At 44.8% G+C, this 20,881-nt stretch overlaps 1 long non-coding RNA gene across 1 annotated transcript in view; it reads right to left on the bottom strand.

Moving 5' to 3' along the window:
* The window catches only part of LOC146360201 (uncharacterized), a 177,440-nt gene that overhangs the window by 89,074 nt on the left and 67,485 nt on the right, over positions 1–20,881 (bottom strand). The window contains exon 2 of the long non-coding RNA XR_014786960.1: positions 19,632–19,722. This is a non-coding gene — a long non-coding RNA (uncharacterized LOC146360201). The remainder of the gene's footprint in view (positions 1–19,631; positions 19,723–20,881) is intronic.

The raw sequence follows: 20,881 nt of genomic DNA, 5'->3' as shown, positions 1-20,881 counted from the left end.
ACTCTCTGCCCACGCAACCCCGAACTAATGCGGTTTCAGGTATCGTTTGCCCCACAAAAACAGATTCTTTTAATGTATACCGCTTTACTGGCTACATGTGCCACGGGAGGAGCAAATCTGAATTCATGAAAATCTGGTTTTAAACATAATCACCTCAGAAAGTGTCTCCATGCAGATGGGACCTTAGCCATCTTCGGTTAGCAATGCCCTTCTGCATTCTACATTGGACAAACAGGTCAATCTCTACAGAAAATAAATGGACACAAATCTGACATCAAAAATGGCAATATTCAGAAACCAGTGGCAGAAGACTTTAGCCTCACAGGACACTCTGTTACTGACCTTAAAGTGGCTGTTGTGGAGCAAAGAAACTGATGGATTGGGTGCTGCTAGGTGACAGATGATGGGTTGAGGATCTAAATGGATGAGGTTTCTCAGCAGAGCCAAAGTTATCTTCTGGGCTTTTTGGCCAAAGCAGTCTTGAGAATAGATGTGGAGCAGGCCCCAAATTAATTAGCAGCTGCTAGGACAGAAATTCCTAAATTGTGGACATCTTCAGACTCGTAATAAATGATGGCTGGATTGCAAGGATCTGGACTGCAAGGATGCCTAAGCTTGTTGTACTTTATGAACAGGATTCATCCACCCATAGTTGCATGCAGTCCTTTTTATATTGGCTTGGATCCAAAGCAGGATAACATGTGTTTGTGTGCTGTTCCATGAATTCTTGTGCCACAATGTATCCAGAATTGTGTTACAGTATGAGAAAGAAGGTGAATAACAGTGCATTGTTATCAATGCGCTCCTAAACATGTAAGCCCAGTAAGTTTAATGGGACTTACTCCCAGGTAAGCATGTACAGAATTGCAGCCTATTGTATATAAACTCTACTGGGCTATGAAAACATAAGGAGCTTATACAAATCCTGGTGCAGGAGTTTGCACAAAACTGAAGTACTTCCTCTGGATTTGGGGAATTGCTTTTCTCATGCAATGCTTTTCTGTAGGGTGAACATGCGGCTGTCTCCATCATGCCTTGGTACAAGCCAGGGCCCTAGAACACAAGAAAGCTGGCTTATACTGATTCAGACCATTCGTCCATCTAGCCCAGTATTGTTGACACTGGCTGGCAGCGTGTCTCGAGGCTTTCAGGCACAAGTTTTTCCTGCCCTACCTGGGTTTGCCAGGGATCGAACCAGGGATCTTGTGCATGCAAAGCATGTACTCTGCCACTGATGGCCCTTCCCCCCATGAAAGAACTGAGTAATGTTGTTGTGTGATTATCACAAATACCTGTGAAGAAAACCGAAGGAGACATAATCCACATCCTCCTCCCCATGCTATATAATTTTGGCACTAGGTTTAAAAAAAACCCATACCATAAAAGTCTCTTTAATTCTGTAAAAGGTGAGTGCTCCTCCACTGCAGACATTAAAAAAATAGTTCATGGTAATTATCACCACTACAGTAACATCCCCCTCTGTACCCATTTCAAGAACTTCTGTGAGGTTTAAAAACACTTCAAGCATTCGTGCTTTCTTCCTTTCTGGCAATGGAGGGACCATTTGTCATTCTCCCATTACATTTTTAAAAGGGACATGAGTTTTTCACATGCAGCGAGACCCACTCCACGGGCACGCCTCCGCTTCTCTCCACTCCGCTTATGCTCATTAGCATACTACTACTGCAGGATCATTGCTAGTGTGACACTAGGTGGAAAGATAATCCCAGAGCTCAAAACATAAAATAAAATTAGATTGTCTCTGCAAGTCCTTAGCTGATAATAGTTTTGTTTTTATTCTTGTCTTTATTACACTTGACATAATGTAGGCAGTTCACATGTAACCAAGCCAGATGGATGTAGTCTTGTGTGTGTGTGTGTGTGTGTGTGTGTGTATATATATATATATATATATATATATATTTTGCAGGTGCTTTAACAAAGTGGTGCCAAGAAATTCTGGATCAGAAAACTCCAATCCTTTTCCAAACATTCTAAGGGATTGAAGTATGTGTGGCTAAGCTTCACATGACATATTTGACTGCACTACAAAAAAATAAATCTCTCAAACCGCAGTCAAAAATCAAACTGCAGCAAAGAGTTTAAGCAACCGAAATAGAGTTGTGAAATATAAAAGGAGCTAGCTAATGAAGTCTACTGATTTTTATAAATCCTTATTCTTTAAAAGAAAATGCTCTGTTCTTAGCTTCTGCGAAAAACAACATCATCCTTTGTTTCAATCAATTGGTATGGAAATTCATATAAAGATATACATTCCAAACAGATTTTTATTTCCTACCTATTGCTCTTTAAACTTCTCTATTACATCCTCATAACCTCTTTCAGATGAAAATAGGCATATTTGGTTTCCTTGCCTTATCAGAAGAAATAGCATTATAAATTACATGTTGCAGTAAATGCATGTGAAACAGCAGCAGTAATCAGCGGCAATCTCCCCACTCCACTGTCTGTACAGGAGTGACACAGGTTCACAACAAGCTGTATGTACATGCACAGATGATAGTTAAAGACATCAGTACATTTTGTGGTAATGCACAACATCTATTGGAAAAAGACAGCCTTCCATACATGCGCAGGGGAAGAAGGAGGCAAAAACAAAACCCCATCATGAATTTATAGAAGGCTCTTTTTAGTACATGCACAATGATTTTCCTTTGGGGGTTTTTCCCCCAGTACTGCAGAAAAACTAGCAGTTTGCAGGACACCCTGCACCAAATAATGCACTTCAGCGGGAGCACTGTGTACCCAACTTGGAACACATCAAAGGAGCACGCTAACACTGTGGAGAAGGTTCAGAAAACAACAGAGGAAAAGTAGTCAGAATACAAGATTCTTCCAACTTCAGTTTTTTTAGGAAAGCTGATTTTCATAAATTCAGAACAATGATCAGTAAGGTCCCATGGCAAACGATGCTAGCGAGAAAAAGAGTCCAAGATGGGTGGGAGCTTTTAAAAAAGGAAATTCTCAAGGCACAATCACAAGCAATTCCAACAAGAAGAAAAGGTGGAAGACAACAGAAGAAGCCAATGTGGCTTCACAAAAAGCTTAGGGATGTCCTGAAAACAAAAAAGGACACATATAGGAAGTGGAAAGAAGGCCAAGTAACAAAGGAAGAGTACAGGCAGATAGCACAGAATTGCAGGGATGGCGTCAAGAAGGCTAAAGCTGAGAATGAGCTGAGGTTAGCAAGGGATGTTAAAAACAACACAAAGGCTTTCTTCAGCTACGTGCATAGTAAAAGGCAGAGGAAAGAAATGGTGGTTCAGCTATTAAATAAGGATGGAAAAATTATAACAGATGACAAAGAAAAGGCAGAGGTGCTCAATTCCTACTTTGGCTCAGTCTTCTCCCAAAAGAAGGTCTATGACCCCCCTGGCAAAGGCGAAGTACAGGCTGAAGGCGCAGGATTGCAGCCTGAGATCGACAGGCATATGGTCAAGGAACACCTCATTACTTTGAATGAGTTCAAATCTCCAGGGCCAGATCAACTGCATCCTAGAGTCATAAAGGAACTGGGAGAAGAACTCTCAGAACCGCTGTCTATTCTCTTTGAGAAATCATGGAGGACGGGGGAAGTGCCAGATGACTGGAGGAGGGCTAACGTTGTCCCTATCTTCAAAAAGGGTAAAAAGGAGGAACCTGGGAACTACAGAGCAGTCAGTCTGACATCAATCCCTGGGAAAATTCTGGAGCAGATGATAAAGGAATCCATCTGGAAGCACCTTGACAACAATGCCGTGATTACTCGAAGCCAACATGGATTTGTCAAAAACAAGTCCTGCCAGACAAATCTGATCTCATTTTTTGATCAAGTCACCTCCCTTGTAGACCGAGGGAATGCTGTAGACATCATATACCTCAACTTCAGCAAAGCTTTCGACAAAGTGCCCCATGATATCCCGATGAGCAAACTAGCTCAAAGTGGGCTAGATGAAACAACGATCCGGTGGATCCACAGTTGGCTACAGAATCGGACTCAAAGAGTGCTTATCAATGGGACCTTCTCAAACTGGGGAGAGGTAACGAGTGGGGTACCGCAGGGCTCAGTCCTGGGCCCAGTGCTCTTCAACATTTTTATTAATGACTTGGAGGAGGTGGTGCAGGGAATGCTGATCAAATTTGCAGATGACACAAAATTGGGTGGGATAGCTAATACTTTGGAAGACAGAAACAAAATTCAAAGTGATCTGGATACACTGGAGCGCTGGGCAGAAAACAACAGAATGGCAGTTAATAGGGACAAATGCCAAGTTCTGCACCTAGGAAAAAGAAACCAAATGCACAGTGACAAGATGGGGGAGACGTGGCTCAACAACACTACAAGCGAGAAGGATCTTGGAATTGTTGTCGATCACAAGCTGAATATGAGCCAACAATGTGATGTGGCTGCAAAAAAGGCCAATGCTATTTTGGGCTGCATTCATAGAAGCATCGTTTCCAAATCCCGGGAAGTACTAGTTCCCCTCTACTCAGCACTGGTTAGGCCTCATCTGGAGTACTGTGTCCAGTTCTGGGCACCACACTTTAAGAAGGATGCAGACAAACTGGAGAGGGTTCAGAGGAGGGCAACAAAGATGATCAGGGGACTGGAAACAAAGCCCTATGAAGAGAGACTGAAAGAACTGGGCATGTTTAGCCTTGAGAAGAGAAGACTGAGGGGAGATATGATAGCACTCTTCAAGTACTTGAAAGGTTGTCACAGAGAAGAAGGCCAGGATCTCTTCTTGATCAACCCAGAGTGCAGGACACGGAATAATGGGCTCAAGTTACAGGAAGCCAGATTCCGGCTGAACATCAGGAAAAACTTCCTGACTGTAAGAGCAATACGACAATGGAACCAATTACCTGGGGAGGTGGTGGGCTCTCCCACACCGGAGGCCTTCAAGACGAGGCTGGACAGCCATTTGTCAGGGATGCTCTGACTTGGATTCCTGCATTGAGCAGGGGGTTGGACTCGATGGCCTTGTAGGCCCCTTCCAACCCTACTATTCTATGATTCTATGATTTCATGGTTCCTTCCAGGTATATAGATTACTGTGACTTTAAACAAAACGATATTGCAAAGAGAGAGAAACTTGCTACAATATAAGAGGTGACATATTCTTAAATGTCATTTTGGTGTGTGCAAAATAAATAAAGTGCTACGTAAGTGAAGTAAGCCTAGGTTAGAGAGATCTGTGCAGAACACTCTCTTCTGTAAAACACAGGTGCATCCTGCTATTCTTCTGGTTGTTACCGATACTGCCTTTATTGCAATACGGAGTGTGGAAGATAAAACAGACATGGCATGTGAAGATCTAGAATTTTGAAATCACCATACATTCTCAGATCATGTTCACACACAGTGGCTCTATGTGTAGGTTTCAAAAATGCTGGAGCAAAGTCCATTGCCCTTACTCACAGTTTGCAGAACATTCAATGGCCTGGTTAGCACAAAACACTAACCCATGGTTGATTGCCGTACCCAAGGTTTGTCTGGCAGATGGTTGAACAAACAGTTACTTGTTTTCCCAGTTATTTCCCTCCTCCTTTGCTTGCTCTCTCCCTGTATCCCAACTGTCTTTCTGGCACTGCAGTACTGGCATGTAAATGCACTGGGTTATTTTACCATTCTTGCCTGCTGCCTCTGTAGCCTGGCAATACAACCCATGAACAACCCACAATTCTGGGTTCGTATGTAACAGCTCATGGTTTAAACAGCCCACAGTTCACAAGCCAACAACAAACCATGGGTTCTCTTTGTGGGTTGTTCATGGTTAACAACCCACAGTAAACCCACAGTTCCAATTTGGCATGTAATGTCAACCCACGATTCAACAAACCATGGTTTGTTACAGGCAAACCAGGTCCTATTGGGTTATTTGTGGTTAACAAAATGGTTAGCACGGACATATTCACATATCACAACAACCCAGAATTCAACAACGCATCTCATGGGTCAGCATTATGTGTGAACCAGGACGGGACCATATGCACTCCATACCTCTCAAACTGCTTCAGAGAGTCCCCTAACCTTCTGGAGCAGATTCTGGTGGAGCTCAAGAGGTCGCAGAAGGAACACCATTTTTTAAAATCAAGATCTTATTAGCTTAATGATTTACCCCCAAATGCCCTATCCCAGCCTTAATATAGGGTTGTAAAATCTGAGTATATGCCTGAAAAACACATACACAAGGACATTTCCAAATGTATTTGCAAGCATACACCACAGGAAATGACTAACTACAAAATGGAATGAATTTTAACATATGCCAAGATTCATCAGAGAGTTCAGTAAGTGCATGTCTTCAAAGTCAACTGTAAATGAAGATAGAAAGAACTGGGACGTGTGCTAGAAAGGAAGCCAGGGCATCTGCCAGGGCAGGCGTTCGTTTGGGCAACTGGAAGAACACAAGATAGGAACCAAAACGGAGGAATTCCTTTGTCACATAATACTTAGAGGAAATAAACATGAGAGACTTATAGAGAAGAAATGTAAGGGCCCTATTTGCAAGACATGTATTGAAAAAGTTGTCATGGATATCAAGAGGCAATATTAATTGGTTTGGGGGGGTTTGGAGCCTCTGGTGTTATTTAGTGGTGTAGGAAAATGATATCATACTTATTATCCACATTGATGTGAATGTCTGTGATAGTGTGTGTGACAGCAACATGACTGCAACAAAATGGTAGTTCTCAGTTATCCTGCTTACCACAAAGTGGCATCAATTTATATGGGTCAGTTCTAATTTTTTGGTACCCATACTTCAGAAATGCACTGATTTTGCAGAGGCAGCGAGGTAACAACTTCTTCCCACCATTGCTTCAACAATTCTTCTAGCTCCTCTCTTTGCTTCTTCCCTCTAGCCACATAGCAGACAGGTTGAGCAAGAGCAGGTGTTGTGATAGCATATGAAGACTGCTGCTCATACTGACTTCTTCTCCCTGCTTCTGGCCTTGGCCTTCTCCCCTGACCAATTTTCCTCCATGCACTTCCCAACATAGGTGGGAGGACCATTCTTTCATATCCACATGTCATCTTATGAACATACCTTCCTCCATTAAGTTCTTCCATCCTTTTTTAGAGCCATCAAAGTTAATGGCCATCTCCACATCTTATTTTCACTTATGACATGTACTGACAATCAATTACAATGGATGACTCTAAGATCCGGTTTACGCAATCCAAACAAGCCACCGTGGCTTATTCTTATATCCCACCTTTTCCTCAATACTGGGACTCAAGGCGGCTTTACAACATTAAAAACTTGTACAGTTAAAACATATAAATAGAAATATACAAAAGTTAAAAATATAATTAAATCATCAATAATATTAAAATTGTATAAAATATCAAAATTTTAAAACACAACAAACAATATAAACCATATTAACAATCCATCATATTCTCACAGGTCCGGACTATCTATCCCCAAAGGCCTGCTGGAACAAAAAAGTTTTTACCTCCTTGCGAAAACATACCAAGGAGGCTGCCACTCTCGCCTCCCTGGGAAGGGAGTTCCAGAGCCTTGGGGCAGCCACTGAGAAGGCCCTCTCTCATGTTCCCATCAGGCGAGCCTGTGATGGTGGCAGGACTGCGAGAAGGGCCTCCCCTGAAGATCTCAGGGCATGAGCAGGCTCACAGGGGAGAATAAGGTCTTTCAGATAACCTGGACATGAGCCGTGGAGGGCTTTATAGATCACGACCAGCACTTTGAATTGTGCTTGGAAACAGACTGGGAGCCAGTGGAGCTATTTTAGCAGGGGAGTTGTATGCTCCCTGTAGCCAGCCCCAGTCAACAGTCTGGCAGCAGCTCCTTGGACCAATTGCAGTTTCCAAACACTCTTCAGAGGCAGGCCCACGTACAGTGTGTTACAGTAATCCAAACAGGATGTAACTAAGGCATGTGTCACTGTGGCTAAGTCAGACATCTCAAGGAACAGGTGCAGCTGGCGCACTAGCCTTAACTGTGCAAATGCTCTCCTGGCCACCACCTGAACCTGGGCATCCAGGCTCAGGGCTGAATCCAGAAGTACACCCAAGCTGCGAACCTATGTCTTCAGGGGGAGTGTAATCCCACCCAGCACAAGCTGAATCCCTATTCCCTGATCGACCTTTTGACTGACCAGGAGCACCTCTGACTTGTCTGGATTAAGCTTCAATTTGTTTGCCCTCATCCAGTCCATTACTGCCGACAGACACCAGTTTAGCACTACAATAGCTTCCTTGGAAAGGAAAAGTAGAGTTGGATGTCATCAGCGTACTGGTGACACTGAACCCCAAACCTCCAGACAACTTCTCCCAATGGTTTCATATATATGTTAAATAGCATGGGGCCAGGGAGTCGAACAGAAGTCCCCCAGCACCACCTTCTGGGTCTGCCCCTCCAAGAAGGAATGGAGCCACTGTAAAACAGTGCCTCCAAGTCCCATCCCAGTGAGGCAGTCCAGAAGGATACCATGGCTGATGGTATCGAAAGCCGCTGAGAGGTCCAGTAGAACCAACAGAGACGCACTCCCCCCGTCTAGTTCCTGGTGTAGGTCATCCACCAAGGCGACCAAAGCTGTTTCTGTCCCATAATCGGGTCTGAAGTCAGACTGAACTGGATCTAGATCATCTGTCTCATCCAGGAATCCCTGGAGTTGGGAGGCCACCACGTGCTCCAATATCTTGCCCAGAAATGGAATCTTGGAGACTGGCTGATAGTTATCCAGTATGGTGGGGGCTTCAGGGAGGGCTTTTTTTTAACAAAGGTCTCAACACCGCCTCCTTCAGGCAGGCTGGAACTCTGCCTTGACTACGGGAGGCATTAACCACTCCACTTACCCACTCAGCCAGTCCACCTCTGACTGCTTTTATGAGCCAGGAAGGGCAAGGTTCTAGAACACACGTGGTGGCTCTCTCCTCTCCCAGGATCCTGTCCATAACCTCAGGCTGTACAAATTGAAAAATATCCAATAATGCTGGACAAGCAGGGGCCAAAGTTACATCCACTGGGTCTGTATCAACTATAGCGTCCAAGTCAGAGCAGATCCCAGCAATTTTCTCTGCAAAGTGCTGAGCAAATTGTTCACAGCGGGCTGTCAAGAGGTTGAAATTATCCTCTTGCGGGCTAGTATATAGAAGACCCCTGACCACTCGAAACAGCTCTGCTAGACGGCTCTTTGCAGACACAATAGTGGCAGATATTTTTTTTTTGCTGCCCGTATTGCCACAGAGTAGGCCTTCAAATAGACTCTAGTCCATGCTCGATGGAATTCACTCCGAGTTTTCTGCCAATGTCACTCTAGTTGTCTTCTCACTTGTTTCATTGCCACCAACTCCCTAGAAAACCAGGGTGCTGGTGTGGCTCCACTTCGTGAGAGAGGATACTCAGGAGCGATTGTGTCCATGGCCCTGGTCATTTCTCCATTCCAGAGATCGGCCAGGGCTTCGATAGAATTGCCTGCCGAAGCAACAGGAAAATCCCCAAGACCTGTCGGGAAACCATTTGAATCCATCAGCCTCCTGGGCTGGACCATCTTAATCAGCCCTGCACCCTTGCAGAGGTTCCGAGTGCCAGCAAGTCTAAACCCTACCAGGTAGTGATCTGTCCATGACAACGGAGCTATAGAGAGTTCCTCCACTCTCACATCACTATCATTAGGGATGGCGGAGAATTTCTCCACGAATCTTCGGGAGGCCGAGTGCCGACGCATTCGGCCCCCCGAAAGTGTTGGGGAAATTCTCCGCTGGCCCCCTGCCCCCCCCCCCAGGATGGGACTTACCTTCGGCGAATGTCCCTCTCAGCGACGGGTCCCGGCGGCGGTTCAGCGGGGGCCGGTCTCCCGACTGGCTGCCGCCGCCACCATTACAAAATAAAACAGTAAAAAAAAACAAAAAAACACCCGTGATAGGCTACGTGACGATTTACGTAGCCTATCATGGCTAGATTTCCAAAGTCAGCTGTGATAGGCTACATAAATCGTCACGTAGCCTATCATGGGTGACTTTGGAAAAAAAAAAGCGCGTATGCAAATGGCGGCGCCCCATGGGCGCCGCCATTTGCGTTCCTTATTTGGATAGGGGTAGTCTACGTAAAGATTTACGTAGACTACGGCGAAAATAAGGGAATGCTATTTGCATTGCCCTTATTTTCGCCGTAGTCTACGTAAATCTTTATGTAGACTAGACGTGCCAAAATAAGGAACGCAAATGGCGGCGCCCATGGGGTGCCGCCATTTGCGTACGCGCTTTTTTTTTTCTTCCCAAAGTCACCCGTGATAGGCTACGTGACGATTTACATAGCCTATCACGGCTGACTTTGGAAATCTAGCCGTGATAGGCTACGCAAATCGTTACGTAGCCTATCACGTGTGTGTGTGTTTTTTTTACTTTTTTTTTCCGCAGCCGGGGAGACGGGGCACTCCTCCCCAGCCTGAATTTCGGCCAGGCGAGGCGGGGCACCTCCCCCCCTCGCCTGAACTTCAGGGGGAGAACCGAAGCGCCTCCCCCCCACCGCGAAGCAAGCTGCGGGACAAGTTAAGTCCCTTTCGTCCATCCCTGACTATCACCCCATCCAGCACAGAAAACAAGGTCCAGAGTGTGTCCAGCAGCATGGGTGGGGGCAGATACCTTTTGGAACAGACCCATGGTTGTCATGGCGGGCATGAAGTCCTGAGCCACTCCCGACAGGGCAGCCTCAGCATGGATGTTGAAATCCCCTGGCACAACAAGCCGAGGGGTTTCCATCACCAACCCTGAGACTATCTTGGCTAGCTCAGGAAGGGAGACCGTTGAGCAGCGGGGCAGATGGCAGACCAACAGAATCCCTATTCTGTCCTGGGCACCCACCTTCAAATACACACACTTGAACCCAGCAGACTGTGGGACAGGCCACCTGGTTCAGGGGGATGGAATCCTGATAGACCACTGCCACTCCACCTCCCCGCCCCCCAGGACGTGCCTGCTGCTGGACAGAGAACCCTGGAGGGAAGAGCTGAGAGAGATTAGCTCCCCCAACTTCATCCAATCAGGTCTCTGTAATACAGGCCAGGTCAGTGTGCTCATCCAGGATCAAGTCCTGGATAGCAGTTGATTTACCATTCTGACCTTAAACAAGCTGTGTGGCTTAAACAAGGCGTTATGAGCTGTGGCGCATGCCAGCGCATGCCTGGTGCAATTCCCATGATCACCACCTGGGCACAGCTTGTCATACTGTCCAGACCTGGTGGCATGGCTTGTTGGGGGGGGGGAAACAACCCTCCAATAACCCTACAACAGCCCATGGGTTATTGGAGAGTTGTTTTCCCCTCCAACAAGCTATACCACTCAGGTTTGGATGACACCATAAGCCGCACCCAGGTGATTACGGAAATCTTGCCAGGTGACTTGTTTCGATTGTGCGAACTGGCCTCCTGAATAACAGCTGATTAATGAAGGGGCAATTTAACAGTAATCCCTCAGCTGTGCTGAACAGGAAACAATAAAACAACACTAACCCTACTCTTTCAATTAAAGGCACGGTAGCCCTTAAAAACCACAATAGTGCTTTGCTGCACTATTGTATTGCAGGTGTGTTTTATTATTTTGAAGTATTGCCATAAATCAAGTTTGAAAAGATAGAGGAAGGCAACACAGAAAATACTGGAATACAACAATCTGGCAACAACACTGTGTGGACTCCCAAATAAAGAGTGAGTGAAGAAAAGATGGCAGTTCTAGATAAAAGGGCATAATGTGGAAGCAAACCTGGGTTTCTTTGATGCCAAATCTGCAGGGGGTTTTCTGCAAACTAGATACACATAGCCCTATTCAGGACACACAGAGGAAACACATAATGCACACATTATAATCAGAACCGTGCACAAATTACAGACATAGTTAGCTCACTGTTCCATGGCTCTTGAAGACCTGTCCAAACATGCCCAGCAATATGACATGGGAGAAGTAGTTTCTTGGTAATTTAAAAATATTCCCCTCTCTTCTGGGAAACAGATATAAGAAGACCGGTTCAACCAGTTCTGTCACCTAGTCTGTAGTTCTCTACCAGCTGTTAAGAACCTTACCAATTAGGTAGCCCTGAGGCTAAGACCTTAGCTCAGGATTTACAAGGAAGCCATACAAAAAAAAAGGAGAGGCTTCCAAGGCACCTAGCTGCACTCTTGTGGGGTGGACATTTAAAACACTGTCAAGACACAATGCAGTGTTTTAAATCCAGAAGACAGGCAGGCATATCCTTAGGCAACGTAAAGCAGAACTACACAGAAGTCAACCTTGGGGCCTCTTGAGAGGAGAGATTACCTTATTAATCAGGAAATATATGCAGCTGTCAGGACTCAGGCAAGTGCTAAACCTGGGGCCTAAGGGATGCTGGAGAGGGATCGGACACTGCTACCCTCCTTTGACTGGAGAGGACATTTCAAGAAATCACTCTGTCTGGCAAGGAAGCCTCTTAAGCATTGCTCAGGAGCCTGACAGAAATCAGTCCCCCACTGATGCTTGTCTACGCTACTAGGAACAGACACAAGGCTCTCCAGCCACCACCAGCACAAGTACTCCTGGCTGGCTTTGGAACTATCATGTGTTTCTCACTGCAGTGAATTAGTCTGAGGACAAATCCTTGCTTCTGCTTGTCATGGCCACGAAGACTGATGTGGGAGATCTGTTGACGGGATCTCCCAAGATCTTTTTATTTTACTAAAAGCAGATGGGTGTGTGTGTGTGCATGTGTTGATTTGGATTGTGGCTGTGGTGCTGAGGGAGGAGAGTTTTTTTTTAACCTTCCCTCCATATTATATCTCCAGATTCCCCAATACAAATCACCCTTCCTTCCTGAAGCTTCTGTTAACCATGGAAGGGAAAACTGAGAAACATTTGTACCTGAATTCTTTCTCCTCCATGCTAATAACAACTTTGAGGGTGGGGAGCAGCTGATTTCCATGAGGTAATTGATGCAAGGGAAAGGTTCAACCAGTTCAAGGCTCCAATGTCAGTGGGGCAGTGAATCCACTCTGGGTTTCAGTCAGAACTTCAAAGAAGCTATCTAAAGTGTAAAGCAGTTCTGACTGGTTCTGCCTGAAACCTGGAGCAGATTCACTGCCCCACTGACACTAGAACCTCCAGTGGGGTCAACCCTCCTCCCCAACTGCTGAACCCTTAATTCATATTCCCCCTCTTCTCCCTCCTCCATTAAGCTAGCATTTAGGAAAATAAAAAGGCCTTGGGAGATCTGATCACAGATCTCCCACATCTTGTGTAGTTTGGCACTTCTTTCACTAATTAGGTAAGCAATTGCTGCTGGAGAAAGATCCTGGCAATGGCTTCTCATTTTGTAGAGACTAGTGCTAGGATTGACAACTGGCTGCTATTGCGGGTGCCTGACTTGGCTGCTGGGAGAAGAAAACCTGTTGCTTTATTCTGGAGTGGAAGGAAGACAAGCACTGGTGACATCAGCAAGGGCTTGGTTCCATGCATTCCTCTATTCAGAAGAGAACCTCTGAATTGGCCCTGAGCTTTCAGGGAGAAAGGACATCACTGAGCTTAGCATAACATTCCATCTGATGCACTTAACGTGGAAAATTCAGGGTTGTTTCACATTGCCTTTTTTAGCAGTGTGAAACAAACATGAGTTGCTTTTTTCAGCTAACCATGGTGGTGAATGAGTTTTATGAATGCTCCAAATAATAAATGTGACTCATCACCAACTCCTGGCTCAGCATATGTTTCAAAGGTTTTCCAGGATGTGGTGCACCATGATCTTGACATACATCAGAGTATTAATAAAGACCAATCGTCAGAGACTTCCAGGAAGCCATAAATAGCTTAGGTGTGGGTATCCCTGCAACTTCTTCTGCAGTGAACACAAACAGTTAACGTTTTTCGCAATTTCCCTGTTTTCCTTCCATGTCCAGTTCGTAAGTGTCATCTAATGGTTCCATTACCTCTTTTATAAAATAGAAGTTTATTAGTATTTGCATATCTTTGTCAATTTGTATTTAAAATCCCTCCTTGGAATGCCTTATTGTAGATTTGTATTTTTAATGTCCACAGTTTGAATGTTATTTTCTTCATTTTGGCAAAACCATATTTTAAAAGAAGCCTCGTTACCTTTTATACCTTCCTCAAGTTTGCTGTTAAACCATAATCACTTCCTAGTAAATTTATCCTAGTAGACTTACTTGTGCCGTTTCTGATCTATGATATTTCTATGCTTTTTTATTTGATCCAGCATTATAAGGACATCCACTGAAATAAAGGGAAATGGGAGCAATGCAGGAGTAATGCACTGATTTCCTATCCATGGCTGAGAGATCAGGAGTGGGTCTCACCCACTACTGCCCTATCCCTCCTCTCCTCTTCAGCAAAAATTGCCCCTTGACACCTTAAACATAGTTTAGCATTATTTTAAACACAATAATTCATGGTTATGAAACCTACTTCAAACTCTGGTGGAAGAAATAGGAGCCCTGGTTAGCATCATGTCAGCCAAGATGCAACATTAAACCACTATGAATGCCAACGATGGAAAGGGCAGGGAAGAGAATTTGCATCAGAAAGGAGATGAGGAAGGGTGGAACTTGCAAGCCTCTTCCCCATCTCTTAATGACTTATTACAAGATTCGCAGTGTTATGCCTACACCAAGCCTAACAGAGCAGAAAGAACAAAGCTCAGCTCCGGCACTGTTGCTGAAAAAGGCAGCAAATAATAGAAAGGGCTCATTTCCAAAGAAGTCATCATTGTTAATCCTATTTTTAAAACAATCCACCAAATACAAATGATGTTGCAGGCAGCCTCGCCTTTTTGCGTACTTCTTTATTACAAGACAAAAATTATTCCCCCAGCAAAAAACCCTAATTGCATTAATGAAACAACATATGAACATGCTTGTAGATTAAGATTTTTTCAGATGCCCTTCTGCATGTCCCAGCTTCCAGAGATGTTAAGTTGGTGGGAACACAAGACATGGAGCACTTCTACATGCAATTTTTATCCTGCACCTTTACCAAGACTTCTGATTCCAGATTCTTTGCGGGATTAAGCTTTGCCCTTTACACGTCCTATCTTCCGGGGTTTCTTTTTCTCTGCCTTACTATATGTTTCATTATACAACCACTAGATGGCACTGTGGTATAGCGGAATTGTGCAATTACACACTATAACTATAGCAGCATTCGGGGAAAATACTGCACTTTCCTCAATCTAAAAAAACCCCGTGATATAGGTTGCAAAGCATGGGAGAGCCGTACTTGCAGATGAGACTGGAAGGACAGCCTGCAGAGGAAGAATCACAGGGAAACCTACATGAGAGTGAGCAAGAGGCTAAAGGTCAGTCACACAGAGGCGATGAAACCCAGGCCTACAACAAGAAGAAGAGAAGAGTGGTAGTAGTGGGAGACTCCTTGCTGCGTGGGATCGAGACCCAAGTATGTCGCGAAGACCCGTGGACTCGCCAGGTATGTTGTCTCCCGGGAGGACGGATTAAAGACGTGACTGAAAGGTTGCCTGCACACATAAAGCCCACTGACAGGTATCCCTTTCTTCTCATCCATGTGGGACCAAATGATACTGCCAAGCTGAGCTATGAAGAAATCACGTGTCAGGGTGGAAACTGAGCCGACAGAACCCCAGAGCAGTTCTGATTCTGAGGAGGATCAGCAATCCGTGGGAGAGGAGCCAGCTCATCCCTCACAGGCAGAGCAGCTGGCAGAGATTCCTCCTGCCGGCATTCCTGAGATAGATAGTGATCCTAGCAGTGAGAAAGTGCGGGACGGGGGCTTTCTAGACACTCGACGCAGACGCAGGGAGCGACGGAGGGAGCGGAAAGGAGGTGTAGCGCCCGTTTGGCGCACAAGCAACGGCCACCTCCCGTGGACCCAAGGGAAAGAGGGAGGATCTCTCCCTAGCCCATAAGTTCAGGGTCTTCAAATGATTCTCCTTCACACGGGGATCAACTGCCTACTCGGAGCATAGGCTACTCTGCTGTTCCTTGCTTAGTCGCTGGTGATTAGCATCTGAAAGAGTCATTAAGTTGTAAAAGGATTAAAGCCTTGAAAAGAATCCTTTTGTCTGTGTCTTGTGTTGGCTATTGGAGTGGACTGAAAGAGGCCGCTAGGGCACTCCTGACATCATGTCAGACTTTGAAGCTTTGGGAAGGAGACACAAGAACTTTGGGGCCCAGATAGTTTTCTCATCCATCCTTCCAGTAGTTAGAAGAGGGATAGAAAGGAACGAAAAATACTCCGGGTGAATGACTGGCTACGAAGGTGGTGCCGACGAGAGAGATTTGGATTCTGGGACCACGGGCTATACTTCCTGGAAGATGGGCTGTTGGCAAGGGATGGGTTGCACCTCACAAAGGATGGGAAGAATGTGTTTGGCCACAGCATGAAGAACTTCATCAGGAGGGCTTTAAACTGAATCCTATGGGGAAGGGAGATGTAATGTTGGGGGTAACAATGGACGTAGGCGCATGCACTGCAATGGAGAGAACAGCTCTGATAGCGCCCAATCATAGTCTTCAGACACATGCAGGAAGAAAGCCAGGCTATGAAGCACATGGTCTTCGATGTCTATATACTAATGCCCAGAGTATGGGAAACAAACAGAACGAACTGGAACTCTTAATACAGGAGGGAAATTATGACTTGATAGGTATAACTGAGACTTGGTGGGATGACTCTCATGACTGGAATACAGCAGTTGAAGGATATAACTTGTTCAAAAAGAACAGGAGGAACAGAAAGGGAGGTGGGGTTGCACTGTATGTGAAAAATACATATCTCTGCACAGAAATACAGGAAGATAAGCTTGGTAGCCCCATCGAGAGCATCTGGATCAAAATAAATGGGGCAAAGAATCAAAGGAACCTGGTGGTCGGAGTCTACTGCCGGCCACCCAATCAAGGAGAAGATGAGGAAAGCAAATAGCCAATGTTTTAAGGAAGCATGATGTAGTAGTAATGGGGGACTTCAATTTCCCCAATATTTGTTGGGAGACATCGGACTCAAAGCGTGCTTATCAATGGGACCTTCTCAAACTGGGGAGAGGTAACGAGTGGGGTACCGCAGGGCTCAATCCTGGGTCCAGTGCTCTTCAACATTTTTATTAATGACTTGGAGCAGGAGGTACAGGGAATGCTGATCCAATTTGCAGATGACACAGAATTGGGCGGGATAGCTAATACTTTGGAAGACAGAAACAACATTCAAAGTGATCTGGACAGGCTGGAGCGCTGGGCAGAAAACAACAGAATGACATTTAATAGGGATAAATGCCAAGTTCTGCACCTAGGAAAAAGAAACCAAATGCACAGTTACAAGATGGGGGATACGTGGCTCAACAACACTACAAGCGAGAAGGATCTTGGAATTGTTGTCGATCACAAGCTGAATTTGAGCCAACAATGTGATGTGGCTGCAAAAAAGGCAAATGCTCTTTTGGGCTGCATTAATAGAAGCATAGCTTCCAAATCCCGGGAAGTACTAGTTCCCCTCTACTCAGCACTGGTTAGGCCTCATCTGGAGTACTGTGTCCAGTTCTGGGCACCACACTTTAAGAAGGATGCAGACAAACTGGAGAGGGTTCAGAGGAGGGCAACAAAGATGATCAGGGTTCTGAAACAAAGCCCTATGAAGAGAGACTGAAAGAACTGGGCATGTTTAGCCTGGAGAAGACTGAGGGGAGATAGGATAGAGCTCTTCAAGTACTTGAAAGGTTGTCACAGAGAGGAAGGCCAGGATCTCTTCTTGATCATCCCAGTGTGCAGGACACGGAATAATGGGCTCAAGTTACAGGGAGCCAGATTCCGGCTGAACATCAGGAAAAACTTCCTGACTGTAAGAGCAATATGACAATGGAACCAGTTCCCTGGGGAGGTGGTGGGCTCTCCCACACTGGAGGCCTTCAAGACGAGGCTGGACAGCCATCTGTTCGGGATGCTCTGACTTGGATTCCTGCATTGAGCAGGGAGTTGGACTCGATGGCCTTGTAGGCCCCTTCCAACCCTACTATTCTATGATTCTATGAGAGGCCCTGGAGATTGATGCGGTTGTATAAAGGCCACACAGCACATAGGAAGCTGCGTAAACATGGCTTCCGCAGTCTCCTCCCCACCCCGCCCCCTTTTCCCTGTTTTCGTGCTCCATTTCTGAGTGCGGAGAGAACCGTGCTGGCTACGGGGGTGGAGGGTCAGGGAGCACGGTTTCTGGGAACCGTGTTTGGAGCCCTGGCTCAGACCTCGGTTCCCAGAAACCGAAAAATCCTATGGCCCTCTTGACAGTGACTAGTAGCCATAGGATTGCTCCCTTAAGGACTCAATCCTATGCATATTTACACAGAAAAAGTCCTATAACTCCGACATTCCACAGCCAGCATTGCTGCCTGGGTCATGCCGGGAATTGTAGGACTTTTTTCTGTCTAAACATGCACAGGAGTGCACCCTAAATCTTTTAGCTCTGCACTTTATTTTTAATATTCAGTCCTGCTCTTTGTTTCTGCTGGTGGCACTGTTTTAAAGTTTGTAAAGTTTTAAATTATTTTTACAGATTTCAAATTGTTTTAAAGTTTACATTTTTGAAAAAAAAAAAGCTTTTAAATTGTTGCAAGTTTTAACTATAAGTTGCCTTGGGGCCCCTATTTGGGCTGAAAAGTGACTCATAAATTTACAAATAAATAAAATATAAACAAATAAAACCATTTAACGTGCCAACACTGATTATGCAGGATCACATTGAACAAAGGGCCATATGTTGGAAAAGCAGCCTATGAATTTAAAAATACAAAAAATATAAGTAAATATAAAGGTCTCAGATTTATTGATTTTTTAAAAAGCGGATTGGCGATAAACACTTTGCTCGGATAGCTTTGTTCCAAAGCGTTCAGTTCAATTCAGTTGAGCATGACATCACCGGCAGGACAAGTTATACCAGTGTTGCCAAAGTTCAAGAAGAGGGCAGAGCCCTCACGTCTGTGCCAGAACAGGTACCACCCACCCTTCTGTTATAAATACTTGGACTCAGCGACTCTGGCATCATATTTGCTCAGTTCATATCTTGACTCTTTACAAGCTCTTTTGTGTTATCACTCATTACCACCTGTCACTCTATGCCAAGTAATCTTTCCAGCCTTGTTGATTTAATATACTTTTTATCTGCCTGGCCAATTTTGAACTGGCAAATGTAGCTTCTAGACAATCCTAAAGCTAGATCCTTAAAGGGTGGTTATTCTTGAAGTATTAATAGCTTATGGTCATTTTGCTACCTGGAAAAATTGATTCGTCATACTTGTTATTTATGAAAGTGATAATAAGAGAAATGGTACATCCTGAAATCCATTTTAAAAACATATTTAAGCAGTTTTCCTAAATATAATTCAGCTGAGTGCTGCATTACTGGCAGGATAAATTACACAAGTATTGCAAAAGTTCAAGAAAAGGACAGAAATCACAAACTACTGCCAAGACAGGTACCACCCTATCAGTATTACTCAAAATGCCAGCCCATATAAAGGCAGGAGAAGGGGAGGATTGCGGTGCCAGTGATAAATTCTTGCGCAAACCATAGTCATTATTTTTAAACACAGTTAAGGCGTGAGGAAAGAGTGTGGCTTCAGCACTAAGCAAAACAAAAAACACAAAAGTACTTTGTTTACCTCTGGACGATCCTTCTTCAATGCAGAGCTGGTGTGTTTATATGGAAGATACATGCTTTAATTTTATTCACAAGTCAGTAAATGTGAATCTCTGGAAAAAAGCAGGAGAGAGAGAAGATATAAGAACCTCATCCCACTGATCTGTACTACTTCTAATTGGAGGTGGGGGCTCTCATCACTGAGTGTCCTTTCATAGTGATGCAGGTAAGGAATCCTGCAGATAGAAAACTAGTATATGAGGGAGAGGATTAGGTTACAAGCCTTCTCGCTAGTTTACTATCTACCAGGTAGCCTTGTAAATAAGCCTTCCCTCAGCCCTCTGCATCCCAAATTACTTGTCTTGTTAAGATGTTAGTAGCCTCCATTTCCTTGCTTGCCATGGAGTGGAAGCCCTGTTTTGCAGCCAGCAGGAAAAATACAAGATAGCAGCTTCTTAGCAGGCTAGTAAAAAGAAACAGGAAAATATGAGAAAACTGGCAAGCATCCAAAACAGATCCAAAAAGAGAGAGGTAAGGCTTTTCTATGTGAGGCTTTTAACCTGCTACTTTACTAAGGCTTCTGCTTCTGGATTCTTTGTGGGATTAAGACCAGTTCCTTTACAGTTTTTCGGGGGGGGGGGGGTTCTTACTCTGCCTTTCTATATGTTCCATTTTATACAACCACTAGGTGGTGCTGTGATATAGCAGAATTGCACAAATACTCTAGGGTTTCATGTTGCCATTCATGAATATACCAGACATTCCTCATTAGAAAAACCGTTGCTAAAATGGTTCCAAAGAATGGGAGAGGCCCTGGAGGATGACAATGTCATGTAAAGCACCTGCAAACTACCATGAGTAATGATGAGCACACAAGAAATCCTGCATATAGAAAGGTTTCAATATGCTGAAAAAATAGTTTTATTCGTTAGGAAGCCCCAAATTGGGCTTTTTTAAAAACAAAGCTATTTTTTTAGCATCTTGAGACTTCTTGTTTATTCGGTCAGTCACTTCCGACTCTTCGTGACTTTATGGACCAGCCCATGCCAGAGCTTCCTATCGGCCGTCGCCACCCCCAGCTCCCCCAAGGTCGAGTCCGTCACCTCCAGAATATCATCCATCCATCTTGCCCTTGGTCAGCCCCTCTTCCTTTTGCCTTCCACTTGCCCTAGCATCAACATCTTCTCCAGGGTATCCTGTCTTCTCATGATGTGGCCAGAGTACTTCAGTTTTGCCTTTAATATCATTCCCTCAAGTGAGCAGTCTGGCTTT

Source organism: Heloderma suspectum, chromosome 1 (genome assembly GCF_057233095.1).
Source record: "Heloderma suspectum isolate Gila_16-S chromosome 1, 16-S_ref, whole genome shotgun sequence".
NCBI lineage: Eukaryota > Metazoa > Chordata > Lepidosauria > Squamata > Helodermatidae > Heloderma > Heloderma suspectum.
Note: the sequence above shows the minus strand (reverse complement) of the source record. Positions and strands in the feature narration are given on the sequence as shown.